Below are 23,365 nucleotides of genomic sequence, written 5' to 3'. Positions count from 1 at the left end.
GACATGAGACCTCAAGGCCATTCCAGGTGGGAAAACGCCAACATATATGTAGTTCATAAGAAAGAGCAAGAATGCGAGATGAACGGGTGGTGAAATAAATGGGGTTAAATGCAAAGTCTTGTTAGATTTTAGCTCCAGTTTTAATTTTAATTTTAAAAATCCCTATTTGGAGGGGGCCTGTGCTTCCTTAGGTGTCGTGACGGTTAATTTGTCATTTAGTGGTGTTTTTGAACTGTTACGTTGAACTTTGTGGTTCATTTCACTAGGAGGAGGACTGAACATATTACTTGGAAATAATCATTTTGAGATTTTGTTTCGATTAACGAGTCTTAATTTTACGAATCGTAATGATAAAAATTTTGAGGGATAAAGCAAGGAAACGATTGTTTTCATTTAAAGGGCAGAGCTCATCTAGTGCTCGTTGACGGGCAAATGACTCAGAAGATGTAGAACGAGAGCTAATGAGCTGGAGATGGGAAAGAAATAAAGTAAAAGATATTAAAATTTTGGCTTAAAGGAAACACAATCCAAAGCGGAATGCTGAAGTTAAAAGTTTTATGAAATTGGCGCCGTAACATGTTAAATAGTTAAGAGTAAGGTTAGGGTTAGAAATACCTATAGTGTTTTAGAGACTGAAGAAACTACCACTTGTTGTATTAAAAAAATTCAAACTATCTTTTTTTTTTTCAAAAAAAATAAAAAATTAATGTTACGGATATATTTTTTAAAAAAAAATTCCCTGAGCGTTCGGTTTTAATGCGAAGTTAAGGATAAGACAAAGATCAAGGTCATCATGCAGAAGTGCGAGAAACCATCAAAACGGGATATTTAGAGGAAACAGCCAAATTTAAGTTGTGGTGGAAAAGCCAAATTAAAGGTGCTAACCCAGAAAAATTCAGAAGAGCAGAAAAAATATATAAAAATGTGTGCTGCCATATGTGTAGTGGAAAGATATCAGGCACCGCATGAGAGAAAAATTAATTTCGCTAAGGTAAAAAGATATTTAGCACTTTAGATAATTGCAAACGTTTTTTTTAAAAGAGAGATATAACCAGCTTAAAAAAAATATTTTACATTTCCTATGCCACAGGGTAGAAGGGTGTAATATACTGTGCTATCTTTTGGTTATGTGAGTGCACCTTTCAAACACCAAAAAAGTATGAATTTCTATCGGCTGACTTAATAAATACACATGTTTACGTTGACGATTGTTTAGTGGCTAGCAAATACCAAAGTAGAACACTATGGAAGGATGTGCGATCTAACTAAAAGATATGAAAAAGTTAATAATAAAATTAGACTTAAAAAGTTTTGTTTTACGAGATCTTTAGTTAAATGGTTAGGAAGAGAACTCACAAATACAGGTATAAGAATGGGTAAAAATAAAGTACAAGTGGTTAGTTTTATGCCGTGACCGAAAAAATAAGGAAGAGTCGATAACTTTTATTCATGCAATGATTTCTTTTCCTGCAATCCCATCGTAACTGAATTTCTTTGAAAAACTTGCTAAAAAAGGCTAAATTTAACTGGAATAGCTATCCAAAGACTGTGTGAAACACCATATCTCGGCTTTCGAAAAGTAGGTTGTGCTTAAGATAAGTAAACAGTGGTTGCGAGTAAATTTCACAACCGGATAAAAGCGATGTCGATATGGGGTGTTTTATTTCAAAGATATGATGGACAATTGCATTACATAGCGTTTCTCCGACTAAGTTATACTATGCACAGAAAAAGTATAGTGTCACCGACGCAAAAACAAAACTTACGGGCTACATTTAACTTACTAGCAATTCCTTAGTTATAAAAACTGACCATAAAGGCCTTCTTACAGTGAGAGGCAAGAAAATTTTATTAAACTTATATGAGTAATATTTACTGGGTTCTAAATTTATTCTGGGAAAAAACAATTTATATTGCCGATTTGGTATCTCTCTTACCCGCTGAGGAGGCCCTGCCAAAAGGATATACAGTTTGCAGAAGTGCTACGGATGAACTTATAATTGATAATATTTAACAGTTAAGAAATATACAACAAATGTAATTTATTAAAAGTTAAGAAATATACAACAAATGTAATTTATTAAAGAAAAAATAGTTACGACCAGTATTAATCGATAGAAGTCACAAAAAGCTAATAAATAAAATTGTTGATGGTTGCCAAAGATTTAAAACAGAAGGCGTAAGCTTTGTAACTAAGTCTATTATTAACTAATGGTTATGCCTAGATCCAAAGAGAGTCATGACAGATTTTGGATTATAGTTGATAGATGCACTCGTTATGTTTGGGCCCAAGCATTACAAAAAGTAAGAAAAATAGGGTTTAAAGAAATTTTTAGATGACATTTACCAAATCGGATAAGTTTACATCGTCAATAATGTAAAGATCAATAGCATTTTTTTAACAGGTACGGAATTAAGGAGCATTGCAATACTACCGATACCATCAGTCTAACGGTCTGTGTAAATGGAAAATTCAAACTATTAAAAAAGCTTTATCGAAATCTAGGGGGGGAAGAAAACTAGAATGGATTACTTTATAGAGGAGTAGATCTATAGGCTCCACAGAATTCCTAAGGTGTTCAATGTCAGTCAGTGTTCACGATGTTTTAATGAGAATTTTTAAACGAGTAATCAAATTCTCAGAGATTTCCACAAAGATGCTCTGATATTTTTGATAACATTAAGTTAAGAGAACTGGGAAGAAAAACAAAAGCAGCTTGAATAGGTTATGAAAAGGCAATACGGGCGATTATGTATACATCGAATTTCCGGAAAGCAGATTAAAAGTTGAAAATTAAAAAGGTTCGTTATATTGTTGAATATTTTGAATGATATAATTCTAAAGTTGATATATACATGAAATTGTTGCTGGGACAGTAAAATAAGGTTAAAAAAAAAGAGATAACGGACCAAAACCATGTTCGAGCTCTGGATCGCCTGGGTTCTAAAATGTACGTTAATGTACTCTTTAAAAATAAAGTGATAGGTGAAAAGGAGAAGAGTTTTATTAAAAAAATATTTGTGTGACTTCAAAAGGTAGAAATGGGTTAGGTAGAGTGGCAGTAGTATGAAAGGGTGGATATATTTAGAAAAAAAGAGCCAACCTTAGCCCATTTTTAATACCAACCGAGGATATTAATATACCAGAAGTACTAGGGGAAAAAACTTTTGATTTTATAAAATCTAATATACTAGCAGCTTGCAAATTGCTATACAATACGAGTTATAGAGAGCAACTGTAACACAAACTATCACAAGATTGTTTTTGATAGTTCGAATAGTTCGTTCTAGTAACTTTGGAAGGTGTTAGAGGTGCGTTTTAACTAAGTTAATTCTAACGGTAAATTACGGATCAGTACGCGTTAAATTATAAGTTAGATTTGGAAATTGCGTATATATTTTATGTGGGAAAACAATGTCCAATTATAAACCTGTTGAAAAGCGTGTGTGTGTGCAAGCAGCGGATATAACCATTGAGTAACGTACTTGCTTAAGATATTGAAATTTTCCGGGGGTAGTGCGAAGAAATTTAACCCTTTAACTCCTTATAGTTACTAGTTACTATGTTTACCACTTGTAGCCTAGATTTAATTTGCCAGCGTGGGTCTACGGAAATTGACCCTAAACGACAGGCTCGGACTCTGAAACAATCTCTAGTAAGTTTAATTACCATGTTCTAACGGATTAGGCACCTACCAACAAAACATAAAAAAATGGTAGCCATTGAACGTAAAAAAAACAAATCTATTTATACTCCGGAGTTTAGCCCCTTAACCAAACTGTTATCCATCTTTAATGATTGCACTAGCGGTTCTGGAACAGAGCAAAAGTACTACCTTTCTTCACTCATTACGCAGTACTTGCTTCAATGGTATTCAGCTGGACTTACTAACTTGGATCGAAGTAGTTTCTAATATAACTTAACATGTGTCACCAAGCTTTCACACCCATTCTTAAAGTTGATAACTTGTAATCTTTGATTAGGGTAAAGTTTGGAAACCCTAATTTAGTGAGACCCGATAAAATCCTCTTTAGCTAATGTCGTCACCGTAATATGAACTTGTTGACAACTTTTGACGATTGTTATCCATCCGAGGTGTAGCTGACTTATTAATTGCAATTTTAATTGGTCTTCGGATAGTTCTATCTATGGAGAATAAGCAGTAAGTCATTTCATTATTTCCCTAAGTTTAAAGTTTTACTTTGGTAGAACAAAACTAACTAATACTCTAGAAATGCTAATTATCTTGTCCTACCAAAGTAGAACGAAATAAAAAAGTAATACAAGTAAGCTTAAATCCATAAAACGCTCCGGCCTCGGTTACAGGCTATGCCTCTGAGGTGCGTTTATATCTTAACCCCATTCAACGGACCAAGGGCGTAATGGTTTCCGGTCGAACCCTTGAGAGTCCAAACAAATAAAATTAGATAGAATTAGAGTTTAGTAAATTAGCCAAATTTTCTTTTAGAATCACAAGAATTCGACAAAATCCATAGCCAAATAACTATTTTTTAGATTGACTTAGCTAATGATTATTATCTCCTTGTTTCCACCACCAGGCCTCCGAAGATTAAAAATTCACTCTTTGGGTTCTCAAACACAGTACTCACACCCAGTAAAGATTATTCAAGGATAGTGCTATTAATCTGTAAAAAAAAATCAAAACTAGTGTACTATTACTGCATTATTTATTAGAAGCAATTACTTCCACCGAGTTACAACTAGCTATTACAGTACCTATAGAAAGCTCCTTCCGATGATACTTTTGTAAGAAAAATTATATCATAATACTAGTAGACAATACTCTATCTTAACAAGTTTTCAGCTAGTGTCTCAACATCTCGGAAGACGATGCTAGTACTCAATGTGAGGCTTTCGAACCAAAAGGCTAAGGAGTAGTTAGCTCTTTGTGTGTTACTTTATTATTCTTTTACCCGTCAAAGTCAACTTTCGATAGTTTCAAGTCTAGTTAATGAACACAAATGAATGCTTACGAATGGAATCGAACCACTGACGTTGCTGTGAAGAAGTAAAGTTCTACTTTAGCAGAACAAAATAACGAACCAACAATCTAGAAATACTAACTCATTAAGAATTCTACTAAAGTAGAACGAAAAAAGGTAAATAAGTAAGATTAGACCCGCAGGTACAAAACTAATTCTGTATCTCTTGTACGATCTTTGAAAAGTCTACTAGTTTATTAATCCCAAGAAGCGATTATTATGAGCTAAAAAAGGAGTTTAATAGTTTTACAAGATGGAAAGGAATTATTTAAGTTCATCTAAACTTCAGTTTAGTTTTGAAAGTTGTTTAGGAGCGAATAGTTTGACTCAAACAGCCTAAATGAAAATTTTTAAGTTTCTCTCTTGGATTAACTTGTCATAAACGGTGTTAAAATTAAAAAATTATTTTCCTTATTTAACTCGTTACTTAATAAGATAATTTATTAGGATTTTGCAAAGCGTTGTGGTTTCCATAGTCTTTTACTAAGGCGTTATTATTATACTTAAAAGTTTGCATTTTAACGAGATGAGAACCATATATTAAAAATTATGTGCTACAAAAAACTCATTTAACGATTAAAACGTTCAGCCTATTTTTTTTTTAATAAAAAATTTTGTTCACTCTTTTTGAGCAGACTAACTTAAAAACTGTCAACTGGCAGCCGCTTATTCTTGTTACTTAATAGTTCAAAGGAAAGCCAGTTTCGATTATAAACAATTCATTTAGAAAAAATAATCAGCTTGTTTACTTAATGACATAATTATAACTCAAAGGTTAAAGGCGATATAAGTTTTAATCCTTTAGCTAGATTTATTTGTATGTGATATGCCGACGCACTAACCGGGATTTTAGGTCCTATTCTATTGATCTGTAATATATATTAAAATATTATAATGGGGATTTGCATCTCTTATGCATAATATTTCGTTGCTTCAGGCTTGTTTAGTAAAGTTAAGAATAATAAATTAAACATGTATAAATTAAGTGGAATTATGACAAGTTTTAGTTATATTTAAATGCAGTGGATAGAAATTGGGCAACATAATATTTTTTTTAAATACTTTTAAGCAAATATCATTGGATTAAAGATTCTTTAGCTAATACATATAAAGAAATTTAGATTGTTAAACGAATTTTCTATATGCCCTATTAATTTAATTACAATAGCATTTGACGTCTATTTTAACACATAAAATACGTCGTTTGCAATTAAACATAAAACTTAGCAGGCATATCTTGGCATAATTCTTTTATGCCTAATCATTGCGGTCATTTACGTTTATTCTTAACAAGCAACCTATTTTGTAACCTAAAATTTTATTTTTTAGAAGCTTATATATTTTATAAAGTTTTAACTTTATTTCACTATTACTAACAGGAGTACTGATTGGTGGTATAGAAAATATTACTAAGAAAAACATTTTAGTCCTTCAATGCATTTCGTTTGATAGAAAGAGGATTAAAGTAAAGGCACTTTGGTGCGAACATATAAAAAATATATTGAATGTAAAATGAAAAAGTTGCTAACGTAAACCAAGGAAATAAAGCTTAAGTTTTTAATTTGCTGTTAAATTTTTTTTACATATTTTTATTATTATCAATTTATGGTACTACACATCGCCTATTAGCTTATTAGATTATTATAAATGAGCATATTTTACATGTATCAGCCAGAGTAGTATTGGAATAAAAGTCAATATTAATTTGTGTCTAAGTATTAATTTATTAATAACCTCCTACAGTCAATATGCCTCGCTCATCTCCCCTTTGTAAAATTAGAGGAAACCTACGGCGCATTGTCTGCTCAGGCAAATATTAAATACCAGGGGCCTAACAAACCTATTCCTCTCGAACAAAATTGTATTATTTTCGAAATGTTTTTTCATTTTTAAAACTCACCAATAAAGTAAAACTAGTCTGATTTTCGAGGGTTTAAACCCAGCTTACTCTATCAGACAGTTAATAATTTTGATACTTGGTAGCTTTCTACCGACAATGTTACAAGTCAGTTATATTTTGTTATAACTTTTCTGATACATTCTATCTTAAACCTTGAAAAGTTTTATTAGAACGAAAAGTCTAAACTTTTACAGTTTTTAATAATCAAATACAATTAAGCTTTTACCCTTTTATTAAGTTTTTTTAGATTTATGTTCTCACTTTGCCCATCCTGACACTTGCGTTTATATTTTTAACACTAATCACAAGGGTGAAGAAAAATATTTTTCTTTTAACCGTTGCTACTTAAACCCTTGAATAGTAGCTTACCAATTCCATAACTAAGAGGGAAGTTAAGAAGGGTAGCTATCAAGTAGTGACCAATGCATTTTTGTAACTGTCCATAATTATTCCATAATTATATTTGTGTTAAAGGTTTCCCTTCTTAAATTGTAAGGGAGCTTCTGTTACCATCTTTATCGTAAAACCCTTTTGCTTTCTTTTTTTCTTCTTTTGTTCGGAATAAGTTCTTTTTCGCCTAAGCACAGCTTTGGCTTAATTGTGTCTCTTCTCCACTCTCGTTCAAAGCTCTTACTTAATTTTACCTTTATTTTATCTATATTACTATCCTTAGCTCCTAAAGAGTTTAAAGATTACTATCTTCATAAAACCTTACACCTTTGGATGCGTAGCATTCCCTTTTTTTCCCCGTCTTCGTTTCAATCAATAAAGTAAAAAGACCATATTTAATTTTCCCACGAAGTTTGCTTTGGAAAAGTTGCAGCTAATTAATATGATAGTCAAAGTAGAGCAAATAATGGATTTATATTATCAGCTCGGCAGTGTCCACTTTTTTCAAAATATATTCAAAATTGAGAGTTCCAAGTTAATATAACTCTCAATTACTTAGCCTGGGAGAGCTTTACGGTTTAACAATTTCTAAGTTTCAAAAACTTTTCACCTATCAATTTTATCTCTTTTAAAAGTTATCAACGTTTAATAAAATTCAATATAAATATGATCTTTAATATGTTTAAAAATAAGAGGAAAGTTTGCCAACGCTCCTTTAAGTCTTCTTAAAGAATAATCAGACTTTAACACGCCTTCTAAGCTCTTTTTTTTAAAAGCTGTGTCTACGTCGCTCAGAGGTAAAAACAAATTTCGATAATGAAAATCCTTAAAAAAGAATAGATAAGGAAGTGCTTTTAACATACTACGTATGTACATCACTATAAATTTTCAAATAAGATTATTTTTAAAAAAGTATACAAAGTAGCTATAGCCTTTCTAGATGGTTAACTTTTAACCAAACTATTGTCTTAATTGTGTTTTTGCTTATATATTTCATTCGAATCCTGTTATGTTCACATTATACGGCAACAAAATATTAAGGCGTTTTTAAAACTTTTGGTTAATATTTATTATTATACTATTATTACACTCTCTGACTGTCAATGATGCCAGCTTAAAAAAACAAGCTTCAAACTTTTTTTTTAGTGTATTGCGTAAAAGTTTAGCTTTAAGTTTTATATGTAATAAGGTAAACTATTTTTAGTATTTGAAAATTACTTTATTTCTTCAGTTAAAAATTTCTTAATTTGTTTAAATTTATGTAATATAAATAACTTTGTGTTACATTCCAACTGATGTATTTAAACCTTTAGTAAAAAATATCTTTAAACGATATAAGTTTCTTTTTGATAAAAAAAAGTTGTACTTAGTTTGACTGCTTCATACTTTTTAAGTATAACAGGATTTCTTGTGGAATTATATCCATTAAAAAAAGAAAATTATTTCGAACTCTAGTTATAATTATACTTATTGTCGTTTGTATATTCTATGTTTACTGTTTAGTAAAACCAAATTCCAATTTAATCTTTACTTTAAAGAACGGGCAACTACGATAATATACTTTACTTTATAAAATAAACTTACTATATAAATATCTAAGAAGTATATCAAAAGGGTCAATAAGAAGTATCTTTAAGTTTAAAAGAAAGCTTATATTTAAATATTGCAACGATGACAAATTCTGTGGCTCCGATAATATATTTTTTTTATATACATCTACGCTTACACTAAATATATTCAAGCCACCATCAAAGCTTAGGGCAAACGGAGCAACGAAAGTATTGCAGTTATCATTTTATTTTTATTATAAACTTTTTCTCTCCAAAAAAACTTTTATTGATTTATTATTTTACCTATAAGTAATCGCCGAAGCGAATACCGTTACTAATATATATTTTTTAAATTTAAATCAACTTTCTAATGAGTAGAGACGATTAATTATTCTTGTAATTTTAAACCTAGTGCGTAGTCGCATCGATCCCGTTAATTCTTCAAGTAGTTTTTGATAAGAACTGGATCTGCAAATTATAATGCTTGCAGTAAAAATTTTTGGACTTTTTGAATTCTTTTATATATACTGTAACAACTATGAATAATTTATTTTTCTGAAAAGATTTTCTTTATTTTATTTAACGGAGGTCATAAAAGTTTTTTGTAGCTCTATCTTTTAACTTAATCTATTCTAATTATATAAACAATTTACTTTAAACGTAATCACTAAATTCTTCTTTGCAGCTTCATCTTAAACTTTGGTTTTTCTTAGAGTAAAGCAACTTTTGATTACTTTTATGCTCATAAGCCGATTATCCAGTCGTTCAGATTTAATCTTCATTCCATATAAATAGTCTTTATAATAAATCTAGTTTTTCTTTGGAAAAAAAAATTATACAAAATTATTGCTGTTCTCTTGTATACACTGTAAAAACTAATTAATATTTTTTTCTGTAGAAATTTTCTTTTTAACGGACTGCTTAACAAAATTTCTTAATCCCTTTTTTTCCCATTTATCCGTATCTGCGTAAAAACAGTAGTATATTATTTAAAAAGTATTGCAGATTTACTATATTTACTATACAAATTAGAGCTAGGGGTATTGCATTTTATATTATATGTTTATTTTAACTTTGATTTTATCAGAAGAGTAAAGCAACAAATTTTTATTTTTATACTTTTAAGCCAAAAGAGTAGTACAGATCTCATCTTCAATCTTATTAAGTAGTTTTAATAAGGACAGCTCTACATATAATTGCTTGCGGTAGAAACCTTAACAAGATTCTTTAGAATTTTTATACAATTTAACCTTTTTTAAAAAAAATTATTGTTCTGTAGTTTTTTTATCTTCATTTTTTTATTTATTAATTAAAACGCATTTCTCTTTTAGCAATTCCACTAAGGTTTTTTTGCAGCTTCATCTAAACTTTTTATAACAAATTAAAGTTGTCCTAATTTATAAATAGTAATTAGACTTTTTTTTATTTCCTTTTGGATTATTCTTCGAATACTCAGTAATAACGGTTTTAACATAAATCTTAAATTATTAAGTTTATTAACAGCTTTTATTCGGCCATTTACTTTTATACAATAATAAATATTTCTAAGCTTGGCCTTGTCCAGTTTTCTTTTAGTAATCCTGTTAACCCTAAGCAGATAAAATGTGAAGTTTATACAGAGGCTAAATTTTTTTAAAAAATTAAAAATTTGTAGGGGGTTTCTCCCACGGCCTTCTTTTTTACTTTTTGTTCGCAATTATATAAATTTTAGTTAAAAGAAATTTAAAACTCCCGATCTTAAATTAATTGCAAAAAAAACTAGATTTATAAAACTTTTTATAATAACTTAAACTTTTTTAATATATAAATTTATGTAAGTAAAGAGTTGGAGATGGAGAGAATTAATTTTCAAATTTTTTATTAAATTTTTTTAAACTATATGCAAATTTTATTAAAGTTATCTATAATATTAATAGTAAAATATTATTTTTTATTTTTTGTTCGCAAAATAGAACTACACATAAAAGCTTAATGCCTTCAAATAATAACTCTTTCAATATAGCGATTTTTTTGTAAGTCAAGAGTTGATGGAGAAAATTAAATTTTTAATTTTTTTTTGAAATTAAGTTATTAATAAGTAAATTTTTAAATGTTAAAACTCATCAAACGCTGGAACAAAAGAAAAGTAAAATTTGTAGGATTACTTAATAAAAAGAAATAATGGCGTCCAATTTTATTTAAAGAAAGAAAAAATTATTTTTCTTCTAGATTTTTTCTTTTTCTTTCATCAACTTGAACAAGGCAGTGGCCTCTTTTGTACGTGAAAACTCGATGCAGAAAGCTTGAATCTAAAGTTAATTTTTTTTAAAAAAAATTTATAAAATTGATAAAAAAAATTTACTGTAATGATTAAATTATTTTTAAAAGAAATATAATAAATAAAATTTACTTCAAGGATCAAATCGTCATTAAGATTGGCGTCATTTTTAATTAAAGAATTGAAAAAGTTACAACACTATAAACAAGAATATGGAATTTATAATAATAATAATAATAATAATAATAATAATAATAATAATAATAATAATAATAATAATAATAATAATAATAATAATGATAAACCAAACGAGCAAATCTGTTTTGCGCATTTTTATCTGAAATTTTCTTACAAGAAAAGATGCAGTTCGTAATGAAAATGCGAAGAAATTCAAAAGAAAATTTAGAAGAATTCGGATTTCTACAAAAAAATAAAAAAAAGTAAATTGTTAAAAAAAACTATAGTGAGTTATTATTATTTTTATTAATTAAGGTTTTATAGTAAATTGTTAAAAGTCTAAAAAAATTTATTTACTAGTTTAGAAGGTTTATAGTAAATTGTTTAAACTTTAATAAATTCGATTCTTAGTTTTACTAATTCAGATTCATAGTAAATTTTAAAAAATTTAATAATTTTAATTATTACTAATTAAGACGATTTATAATAAATTGTTATAACTTTAAATAAATTTGATTAGATTATTACTAATACATTATAATTATAGTAAATTATAAGGACTATCCTGTATTATTCAAGGAAATTATAGTAAATCGTTAAAAGTCTCTATTAATTTTTTACTAACAAAAAAATTATAGTAAATTATCAATACTTTGAATAAATCTATTCATTATTATTTAATTAAAATAATATATTAGAATGAAGTAGTTGTGTAAAATTTTATAATTAAATTTATTATAAACTTAAAAAAATTAAACTAAATATAAATAACCGAAAAATCTATAAAAAGATAAAAGTTTATAAATCTCGCTACAAACAAAAATAATTTCAAACAAAAAAAATTCAATTTTTTAATTTAATAAAAAATTTTAAATTCAAATTCAAATTCTAAAGAAATTTCTGTGTTAATTTTAATTAACATGTAATAAAATTGCTGTTAAAAGGTTGTCTATTACGCGGTTATTCTGCTGCTTATTGAAAGACAATCTACCAAATAATGCCATACGGGTTTATTCGGTAGAAGCTCATTTAAGCAATGAGAGCATTTTAATATATACTGAGGAAATAAGAGAACCGGGTATTTTTTACAAGTTTTTTCATGCCAATAATAATAAATGATGTCGAGTTACCGTTTCGGTATCAGAAAGAAGTAGCGCTAAAGCACGCGGACAATTTAAATAACATCAAACAATAATCTTCCAAGGTAGTAAAAAAAAACTAAAAATTGGAACTTTATAAACAACCGAATCACCATAGACAAGACACGTTTATAAAAAATGATTAGCAGGTTCCACGCAAAATATACTAGTGTAACTTAATAACCATCCAATAAATACTATAAATAAAATAATTTAATTTCTACCAAAAAACCTAAAAGCTACTAACTATAGTAAAATTTACCCGAGTGTTTTATTAGAGTCAAAAACTTTTAGTAGTAGTTCATAAGCAACTGAAGGATTATTTTCTATTAGTTGCGATAATTTTTCGGGAGGAATTCTGCTCAATAATAACAATAATAATAATAATCGTAATAATAATAACAATAATAAAATTTTTAATAATAGTATATAAAATAATAATATTTATAATAATACTAACTATATATATAATAAGGGGCAACGAGAGTTTCGGTACCCGTTTACACATCATTAATAATTTGTATAAAATTAATAATAATTGGCACCCGATTGCAAAAAGATATAATACCGATTGGCCAGTCCCCCAAAAATCAAACGCTTAGATGTGATTTGGCCTGAACAACTCATTATTTACTAAAAACCCACGACAAAACCAATAGGCGTATAATATTTTTACGCAACGCCCTTCATATTATTACTATTATTATACTTTATTTTATTTAAAATCTATAAGCTTTTTCTCAACTTTTATAAGTTTTTTTAAAAAAATATAAAAAAAACTGGTTCTGTATAAATCCAGCTGGAAGTTTATTAAGATATTCTTTTACTTCCTATAAAAAATATTAAAATAAATAAGAACAAAAGTAAAATACAAAAAGTTAATATTTATTTAAAATTTAACAGTTTATTAATAATTATCATGATTATAAGTAAAAAAATTCTTAAGGTCTCTAAATAAATATATTATTTATAAATTAATAAAAAATTAAAAATAATAATTATAAAAAGTAGAATAAAATTATAAAACGATTATAAATTTTATATAATTACAAGAAAATAATAATAATAGATAAAACCATAACAAACTTTATAAACAAATTATGATATTTATATTAATATAGAAAAGTTTATGAAACGAATAATAATTAAAATAATAATATAAAAAAGTTTTATAAGACGAATAATATAATATTAATGTTTATATAAAAAAGTAAAGAAAATAATAATAATTGATATAATAAAAAATATAAAAAGCGATATTTAAAATAATAATATTCATATAAAAATGTTGAAATAAATACGAATAATAATAATAACATAAAAAAGTTTTATAGTACGAATCATTGTAACAATAATAATAGTTTAAGTAAGTTTTATCATATAATAATAATCAAAAGGATAATATAAAAAAAAGTATTCTAATACGAATAATAATTATAATTTTAATAATAATAAAAAATAAGTTTATAATAGAATAATAGAAATTAAAATAATAATATAAAAAAGTTTTATCATCGAATTATGAAAATTAAAGTTTTATAATAACCAATAAAAGTTTTATAAAAAAATTAATAATAATAATAAATATAATATAAAGTTTTTATATAAAAAATAATAACTTGTAAAATTGTAATATAAAAAAAATTTATAATACGAATAATAATAATAAAAATAATAAAATATAATAGAAAAGTTTTATATTACGAATTATTGTGATTACAAATAACACAATAACAATAAAATAAAAATTTATTACAGAGTGAAAATTTAGATAATAATATTATTAAAAAGTTAATAATACGAATAATAGATTATAATAAATACAATAATTAAATACAATAATTATATTAACAAGTTCTAAAAATAAAATAATAATAATATAAAAAGTTTCATAAAACGAATAATAATAAGAAATATTTTATGATACTAGTAATAATAGTGAAAATTATAATAATAAAAAAATAATAAAAGTTTTTTTATGATAATAAAAGTGATAAGATGCTTTACTTTCTGCTCTTTAAGAGTTAACGTTCGGGAAAGCGAAGTTCTAAAAAGTTCGGGATCTGCACAAAATAATAATAATAAATTTATTATAAATATAAATATTTTATATATAATATTTTTACCGTAAACTTTTTTACATTAATAATAAATATTTACTTATTGTTATTAATAAATATAAATTTATAATAATATTTTCTTTATATATTTTATTATTATTTTAAAAGTTTATTATATTTAATATTTTTAGTATATAGTATAAAATGTTTAGAAATAAAATTTAATTATTACTATCAAAAAAAATATATATATATTTACTTAAAATTATTGTTTCTATATAAAATTTATATTTATAATAATCTTAAAAGATAGTATATTCACTTATTATGTTTAAATAAAATATATAATAATTATTATTAATAAAATATTGAAATAATATGATTATTTTATATATTTACTTAATATTGTTCTATAAAATTAATTATTAATATTTTTTATAAATTTTTACTTATTATCGTTAATAATAATAATTACATTTACTTATAATTATTAAAAATTAGTTATAATATTATTCATTTTTTTAAATATTAGTATTGAAAAAATTATTAAATAATTAATATTATTTTTATATATATTTACTTATTATTATCATTTCTAAATATAATTTTTACTTATTACTATCAATAAAAATAATCAAAAAAATGTTTTTATATAATATTATCATATATATACTTTACTTATTATTGTTATTATTTCTATATATTTTTACTAATGATTAATATTTTATATTATAATATAATCCTCTTATTATTATTATTATTAATAAAAAAATTAAAAAAAATTATTTTAAAATTGATATTATTATTATTCATAAATATTTACTTATAATTATTTTTATTTCTATATAAAATTTTTACTGTTTGGCATAAGAAAAAATTATTTTAATATATTATTATTTTTTTATATATTTTCTTCTTCTTCTTCTTCTTCTTATTATTATTTTAATATAAAATTTTCCCTATTAATAATATAATTTAGGTGTTATTAATAAAATTATTTCTAATAATAGTATTATCAAAATTTCATAATAATAAAACTTGGAAAAAAAATTTTTTTCTCCACAAAAAATTTATAAAAAAAGTTTTTCTATTTTCTTTTATATAGAAAATCTTTAAAATATTTTTTTATAATTTTTTTTAATATAAAAACTTTTTTTGTTTAATTTTTTATATATAAAAAGTTTTTTATTTTCCATTATAAAATAAAACTTTAACAAAAAATTTGATTTTTTCTACAGTAAAATTTTTTTTTTTACTTTTTTTTTTAATGAATTTTTTTTATATTTTTTCTATTATTAAAAATTTTTTCTACACTTTCTCTCTTTATAAAACAGTTCTTCTATTTTATTTCTTTGATAATTTTTTTATAATTTTTATTATAAAACTGTTTTATACGTTCTTTTATGTAATAAAAAAGTTTTTCTATTCTATTTTATAAAACTTTTAATAAATTTTTTTAGATTTTTTTCTATAATAAAACTATTTTCACACGTTTTTCACATTAGAAAAAAGTTTTTCTACTTTCTTTCACAAAAAAAAACTTTTTTATAAATTTTAATATAATTATTATAAAAAAAGATTTTTTCCAATAAAAAAAAAAGGAAAACCCGGCTGAACACTGGAAATTTCCTCGTGGCTTAACGCTCCCTTTTATAAATTTTAAATAAAAAAATAAGAGTTTTTAAAATAAATTATAAATAAAATAAAATAGAGAGTAAAAGTTTTTATAATAAAAAAAAATATAAAAAAAGTTTTAAAAAATAAATATACTATTAAAGTTTTTGTAAATAATAAAATATTACAAAATAATATAAAGAAAAAAACTTAAAATTTTTTTATGATAATATATATATATATAAAGGTTTTTATAATAAATATATAATAAAATATTATAATAATAATATAGAGAAATCCTAAAAGTTCTTCTAATAAACATATATATAAATAGTTTTATAGGATAATATAAAAAATAAAAGTTTTTATAAAAAATATATAATAAAAAATTATAAAAAAAAAACTCAAGTTTTTATAATAAAAAAATTGAATATATAAAGTTTAATAAAAAAAAATATATAATGAATATAAAAGTTTTTATACCAAAATAGAAATAAAATAGAATAGAAAGTAAAAGCTATAAAAAGTTTTTATAATAAAAAAAAGAATAAAAAGTTTTATAAAATAATAAAAGAAAAAAGTTTTTAATAGTATATAATGGAGATTTTATAAAAATATTATAAAGAAAAAAAAATTCTAAAGTTTTATAATAATAAAAATATAAAAAATTAAAGGTTTTATAAAAAATATAAAAAAAATATTAAGAATTTTTTTTTAAAGTATTTATAATAAAAAATTAATTTTTAAAAAGTTTTATAAAATATTACAAAGAATGAAAGTTTTTAAAAAAAATATGTAATAAAATAATATAAAAAAATGATATTAAAAAAATATATATAAAATAAGTTCAGAAAATAATATAGAAAATAAAAGTTTTTATGAAAATATAATAAAATATTATAAAAAAATATTATAAAATATTCTCAAGTATTTATAATAAAACGTATAGAAAAATAAGTTTTATATAAAAATAAAAAGAATAAAAGTTTTGATAAGAAGTGTGCAACAAAATATTATAAAGTATTATAAAGAAAAAAACTAAAAGATTTTTTTATAATAAAAAAAAATACAAAAAATAAAAGTTTTATACAATATATATAATGATATATACTAACATTAACATAAAAAGTAACATTAATATAAAAAGTAAAGCTTTCGGAGTTTTCTTAAATAATATAAAAAGTATATTAAAAGTTTAATAAATTAATCAAAAAATAATAATAAAAAAGTTTCTATAATAAAAATATTATTAAAAAAATTCTAAAAGTTCACATAATCAAAAATAATAAGAGTAAAAGTTTACTTACCATGAAAATATATTATAACATTAATTGATTATAAAAGTAATAAAAGTTTCTATAACAAATAAAAACAAATAATGGGGAGTGTAAAGAAAATAAAAGTTTATATTATATAAAGGGAAATATTAATAAATATTATAATTAATAAGTTTTATAATAAAAGTTTATATATAGAAAAGTGAATCATAACCATTATAAATAAATATAATGATATAAAAAAAATAAAAGTCTATAGTACATAAAAGTAATTATTATTAATTATTATTATAAACAAAGTAAAAGTTAAATAATAGGAGAGTAAATAATAAGAATTGTCTTAAAAAATAAAACTTTATATAACAAATATAAATAATTATTGAAAAGTATATCAATAATAAAAGTTTATAATATTTGAAAGTATAAATAATACAAAAGTAAATAGTAATAATATTTTATATATAAAAGTTTAATATTAAAGTATTCAATATTAATTAGTAATAATAATAATTGTGATTATATAAATAATAAAAGTTTAAATATATAAAAGTAAATATTAATAAATATACTAAATAATAATAATTTGGATTATATTAAGGTAAATAGTAAAAAGTAAATAAATAAATTATAAATAATAATTATTACAGTAAAAGGAGTATAAGTTTAGTAAATAATAATAATTATTAATAAAATAATAAAAGTTTAGAGAATATAAAAGTAGTTAATAATAATAATTATTATATATTGAAGTAAATAATATTAATAAATATTATAATTAATAATAATATATATATTTGAAGTAATAACAATAATTTATATAATATTAAGTAAATAATAAGAATTTCTTAAATTATAAATATAATAAACAAAAATTTTCATCTTTTTTAATATGAAAAGAAAAATTAAAATTTTAAATATTAAATATAAAAAAAATATTCATAATAAAGTTTCTAATAATAATAAAATATTCGTAAGTTATAATCAAAACATTAAAGATTCTTTAAAAATAATAATAAATTTTCTTAAAATTGATAATAAATAAAAGTTTTCACATTTTTATTATCATAAAAAGTAAATAAAATATTTATAAGTAAATAATAATAATAAAGTTTTTAATAATAAAAGAGAAATAAAATATATTATATTATTTTATATAATAAACAATAAAAGTTTTTTTAAATAATAAAAGAAAAATAAAAAAGGCTTTTAATATTCCAAATAATAAACACTTCAGGATTATTGTAAAATAGTAATAATAACAAAAGTTTATGAATAAAATAAACTTCATCACAATTATATATAAAAATAATAATAAATTTATAAATGGTAAAAGTTATTAGTATATAAACTTTATTAAGAAAATAGTATATAATATAATATATTATAAATAATAAAAGATGATAAATAATTTTTTTTAATACATAAAAAAAGTCAGAAAATGAATAATGATTTAATTTCTTCTGATAAAAAAATTATTATAATAATAATTATTATATAACAACCTATATTTTTCTATAGAAAAAATTTTTAATATAATAATAAAAGGTAATAAGAAAAAAGTTGTATCTTCCTTATACAAAAGAAAACTTTTATAATAATAATAGTAACACGAACAGTAAATTATATACTAAATAGTAAATAATCATAAAAAGTATATTTTTTTATTACAAATATTTATTTTGATATAAATAAATTACAAGTTGTATAATAATAATAAAAATAATAATAACAATAAAAAGTTATGCTTTTGTAAAGTAAAATAAAAAAATTATATCAAAAAGTAAAAAGTTATAAACTGAAGAAAAAATAATATTAAGTTATTTTTTTGTTCTAAACCAAAACTTTTATAATAGTAACAATAAACCATAAGAAAAAAAGTATTATTTTTTAGTACAATTCAAAAAATATTGTATAAACTTATAAAAAAAAACTTTTACAATAAAATTATAATTTATTATTGTCTTTATTAAAATATTCATAATAATAATAATAACGAAAATATATTATAAACTTGATAATAATAATTAAAGTAATGAGTAAAAATAGTTTTTTAATATATATTAAACTTTTTAAAATATTCATAATAATAATAAAAAAAGTTTGCTTTTAGTAAAATAAATATTTTTATAATATATTTTTAACTAAGCATAAAATTTATAATAATAATAATAACAAAAATATATTTTAAATTTTAATAATAAGTAATAAAAATAAAAGTATATTATTTTTATATACAGTAAAAAAATTACTATAATATAAACTTTACTTGATATAATTATAATAAAATAATTTTATTTTATTTTACGAAATTTTTTTAATAAAAATAATAAGAAATTTTTGTTTTTCATTAATATATTATCTTGCTTTAAACATTTATAATAATAATAATAACGAACTCCTCCAAGATTGCATTTCCGATCACTTTTAGTATTCGAAAGTTCGCTTTTTAAAAAAAATTAAAAGTTAAAAGTAATAAGTAAAGTTATTAATAATAATAATAACAATAATAATAAAAAATATAATAATAATTTGCCGAGAAAATAAGAATTTTACAAAACTTTACTAATTGTAATTATTATTCAATAATAAATAAAATATAAAAAATAACTACTATTTATTTATTATAACAATAAAATAATATTTTCATATTTATTTATAATATACAAAAATTTACTTTATTATAAATATTTATATTAATAAATAATTTTTCTATAATACTTTTTTTATATATATAAATATCAAAAGTTTTAACTACTTGTTTATAAATATTGAAAAATTATTACTTTTTATATAAAAAATTAAAAGATATAATATTTTCTTATAAAAAATACCAATAAATATTGTATTTTTTTACAACTTTTTATATATAATTTGTAATTTTTTTATACTTGAATTTACTTTATATTAATTTAAATTAATCATAATTTTATTTACATATCAAAAATTTGCTACAACAAATTTATATTATTTTTATTTCTTATTGAATATTTTATTACATCTATAAATTTTATTTTTGCCCTTACTTTTAATAAATTTTCATAACAATAAATCACTTACTACTTATAACCTTTTTTATTGGAGATTATTAAATATTGCGCACTTTTTTAATGCTATATTCCTTCCTTAAAAAAATTGAACGAACACCACGTGTTTCTCGTTCGTGATTATTCCAAAAACAATGGACTTAAGTCACCGGCAAACCATGTGGGACGGCCTTTTGCTTGGATGTTAGTTATATCAACATTTGTTTATTGTTTAAGCTCGTCCAATAAAAAACGTGAGAAAAATTGATTGGCTAAAATGCCCTCACCAATGAAAAGCAAGAAAATAGTAGTTTCCTTTATTGTTTTAGATAGATTAATACTTTTTTTTTAATTTTGTTACATTTTATTTCGTTTTAAACTATTTATTTATTTATTTTATTCACAAATTCAGCAAACCTTTTTTTTTATTTTGTTTTACAGAAAAATTAAAGAAAAACAAAATTTTGATTATTATTTAATTTCTCGTTATAAATCTTTTATAAATCAATAATAATTCAAATTTTAATTTAATATAGAAGTTAAAAAACATAAATATTATGAAACTACAAAAAAAGGTGTGCGGTTCAACTTTTTATATACTATAAATCTTGCAAAAGAGGGGTGTCACAAATTTATAAATTAGAAAATTGTTAGAAAAGTATATAAACTATGTAAAATAAAAAAGGTTACTTAAACTTTTTATAAATAATAAAAATATTTAATAAACTTTACAAACTAACAAAATTAATTAATGCAAAAAGAAAAACAAATTAAATTTATTTTTAATTAGAACAAATCAATTATAGAATATTCAACTCGAACAAAAATTCCATGAAAAAGTAAAAAGGAAAAAAAAACCACAAAAATATTTAAAAGTATATAAAATTTATTTTAATAAAAAATTAATTTTTAAAATAAATTGATGCGATCAATTATAATATAATCAACACAAACAAAAATTTTTATAAATAAACTAAAGTTTTAATGAAAATTCAAAAAAAAAATTTATGAAATTTATAAATTACAAAAAAATTATAAAAAAGTTATTAAATAGAATAATCGGATATAATTTATTAAAGCAAATTAATTATAAAATAATCAACACAAAGAAAAGTATTTAAAAAAACAAAAAAGTTTTAATAAAACTACATAAAATATTAAAAAGTATATGAAGTTTATAAGTATTAGAAATTTATTATAAAAAAGTTAATATAAATTAAATTATTGCAATATATTATAAAAAATTTTAATAAATTTATATAAAAGATTAAAAAAGTATTTAAATGTATAACTTAAAAAAAAACAATAAAAAAAATATTATGAAAATTAGAATTAAGAAAATTAATTATAAAATAAACCACAAAAATATTATTAAAAACTAAAAAGTTTTAAAAGATTTAAGTATTTTTTAAAAATTGGATTGTACATAATAAAAAAGTAATTTAAAATTAATAAAATATATAAAAAATTACAAATTAATTAATAAAAAGTTGAAAGAAATTGAATTTCTTACACAGGTAAAAGTATTTTAGATTAAATTAAAGCAAATAATTTAAAAAATTGTTCAACAAGAACAAAATTTTATGATAAAATTATAAAAATTTTAAAAAACCTTGTTTTCCCCAAAATTATATTTTCTTTAACGTAATTATTTAAATCTTCAGAATCTTTAAAGTATAATTCATATAATCTCTAGAAAAAATATCTGCATAAGTAAAATTAATTGATCTTATCTTTTCTTGTAAAGAGATATAGTTATAGTACATTATTTTTATAAAAAGTAAGCATTCTATATATTTAATAAAATAATGTAAAAAAATTTATTTTCAACCAAAAAGATTTTGTAAATAACAAAAGTATATTTAACGAGAATATATAAAAAGTTTAATTTTTATAGATTAATTGAATATGCATATAAAATTGAACTAAATAGTTAAAGAATTAAAAGAAAGTTAAAAAAATTATTTCAAAAAAATACATTAAAATAAAAAAAAAATTAATAACCAGAAAATATTCTGCAATATCAAGATTTCTTTATATAATAAAAATTTATACTTAAAAGTTAAGGTTAAAAGTTAAGGTTTTGTTAATAATTTTGATTAAAAAATATTTTCAGTACAACAAAAATTATAGTGATAATATATATTTTATACTTTTCTAGCGGAACAAAAGTTGGTCAACTCCTTAATTAAATCAGCAGAAGGACGCGAATAGAAAGTAATTCAGAAATTATTTTATTATTATCATTATTATTAGTGGTAGCTGTTGTAGTTGTATTGTTATTGATATTATTAATAGTATCAATATTAGATGAGTTTGCATCATTGTTGTTATTGTTATTATTATTTAGACTGTCAGAAATAGTAGTAACAGTTTCTAAATAGTTTAAAACTTGAGAGGGAGAATAATTTAAAAAGTGTTTCAAACTCGAATCAAGAAAAAAAAGAATAAATAATTTTTCAATGTCTATTGAAAATTAAAAACAGTCAATTGTATTTTTTAAAGATTTTAAAAATTAAAAAATTAAATAACTTGATTTCGACTGTTGATAAAGTTGAAGAATCACATATAAAAAGGGATGTTGCTTTATATTAGATATATCATATAAATAATAAAGTATAAGCAAAGCGCATAAACGGGACAATATTGAAAGAGAAAACTCTTTATTTTCATCAAGAAGGTAGCTCTATAAGAAAAAAATATATTATTTAAACTAATAAAAAGGAGGTAAAAAATTTGTAAGACACCAAAGTTAAGGATAAATCCAGTAAAGTATTATTATTAAATTTCTTTTTAAATTCATTGACTAAATTTTTAAACTTTCCTCCTTCGTTAGAAATTAAAAAGTTGGTTATAAATTTGTTTAGAGACATTTTTTTAGTAGAAAATAAATATATTCATAGAGAGAGGGCATGAAACTTGTAGAACTGCAAGTTAATGAAACGGTATATGAAGTTCTTCTGAAGCGTAGAAG

The 23,365-nt window shown here is 21.8% G+C and overlaps 1 long non-coding RNA gene across 1 annotated transcript; it reads right to left on the bottom strand.

Annotated features, from left to right (window-relative positions):
* Positions 1–13,197: 13,197 nt before the first annotated feature.
* LOC135143903 (uncharacterized) lies at positions 13,198–22,083 on the bottom strand. The gene is made up of 5 exons (XR_010282939.1): positions 22,004–22,083; positions 19,765–19,810; positions 16,085–16,124; positions 14,425–14,480; positions 13,198–13,247 (listed from the first exon to the last, which is right to left on the bottom strand). It is a non-coding gene; the product is annotated as an uncharacterized LOC135143903 (long non-coding RNA).
* Between the last annotated feature and the right edge of the window lie 1,282 nt (positions 22,084–23,365).

Source organism: Zophobas morio, unplaced genomic scaffold, assembly GCF_036711695.1.
Source record: "Zophobas morio isolate AGI-343-1 ecotype UQ-CSIRO unplaced genomic scaffold, CSIRO_AGI_Zmor_V1 ptg000077l, whole genome shotgun sequence".
In the NCBI taxonomy this organism is placed as follows: domain Eukaryota; kingdom Metazoa; phylum Arthropoda; class Insecta; order Coleoptera; family Tenebrionidae; genus Zophobas; species Zophobas morio.
Note: the sequence above shows the minus strand (reverse complement) of the source record. Positions and strands in the feature narration are given on the sequence as shown.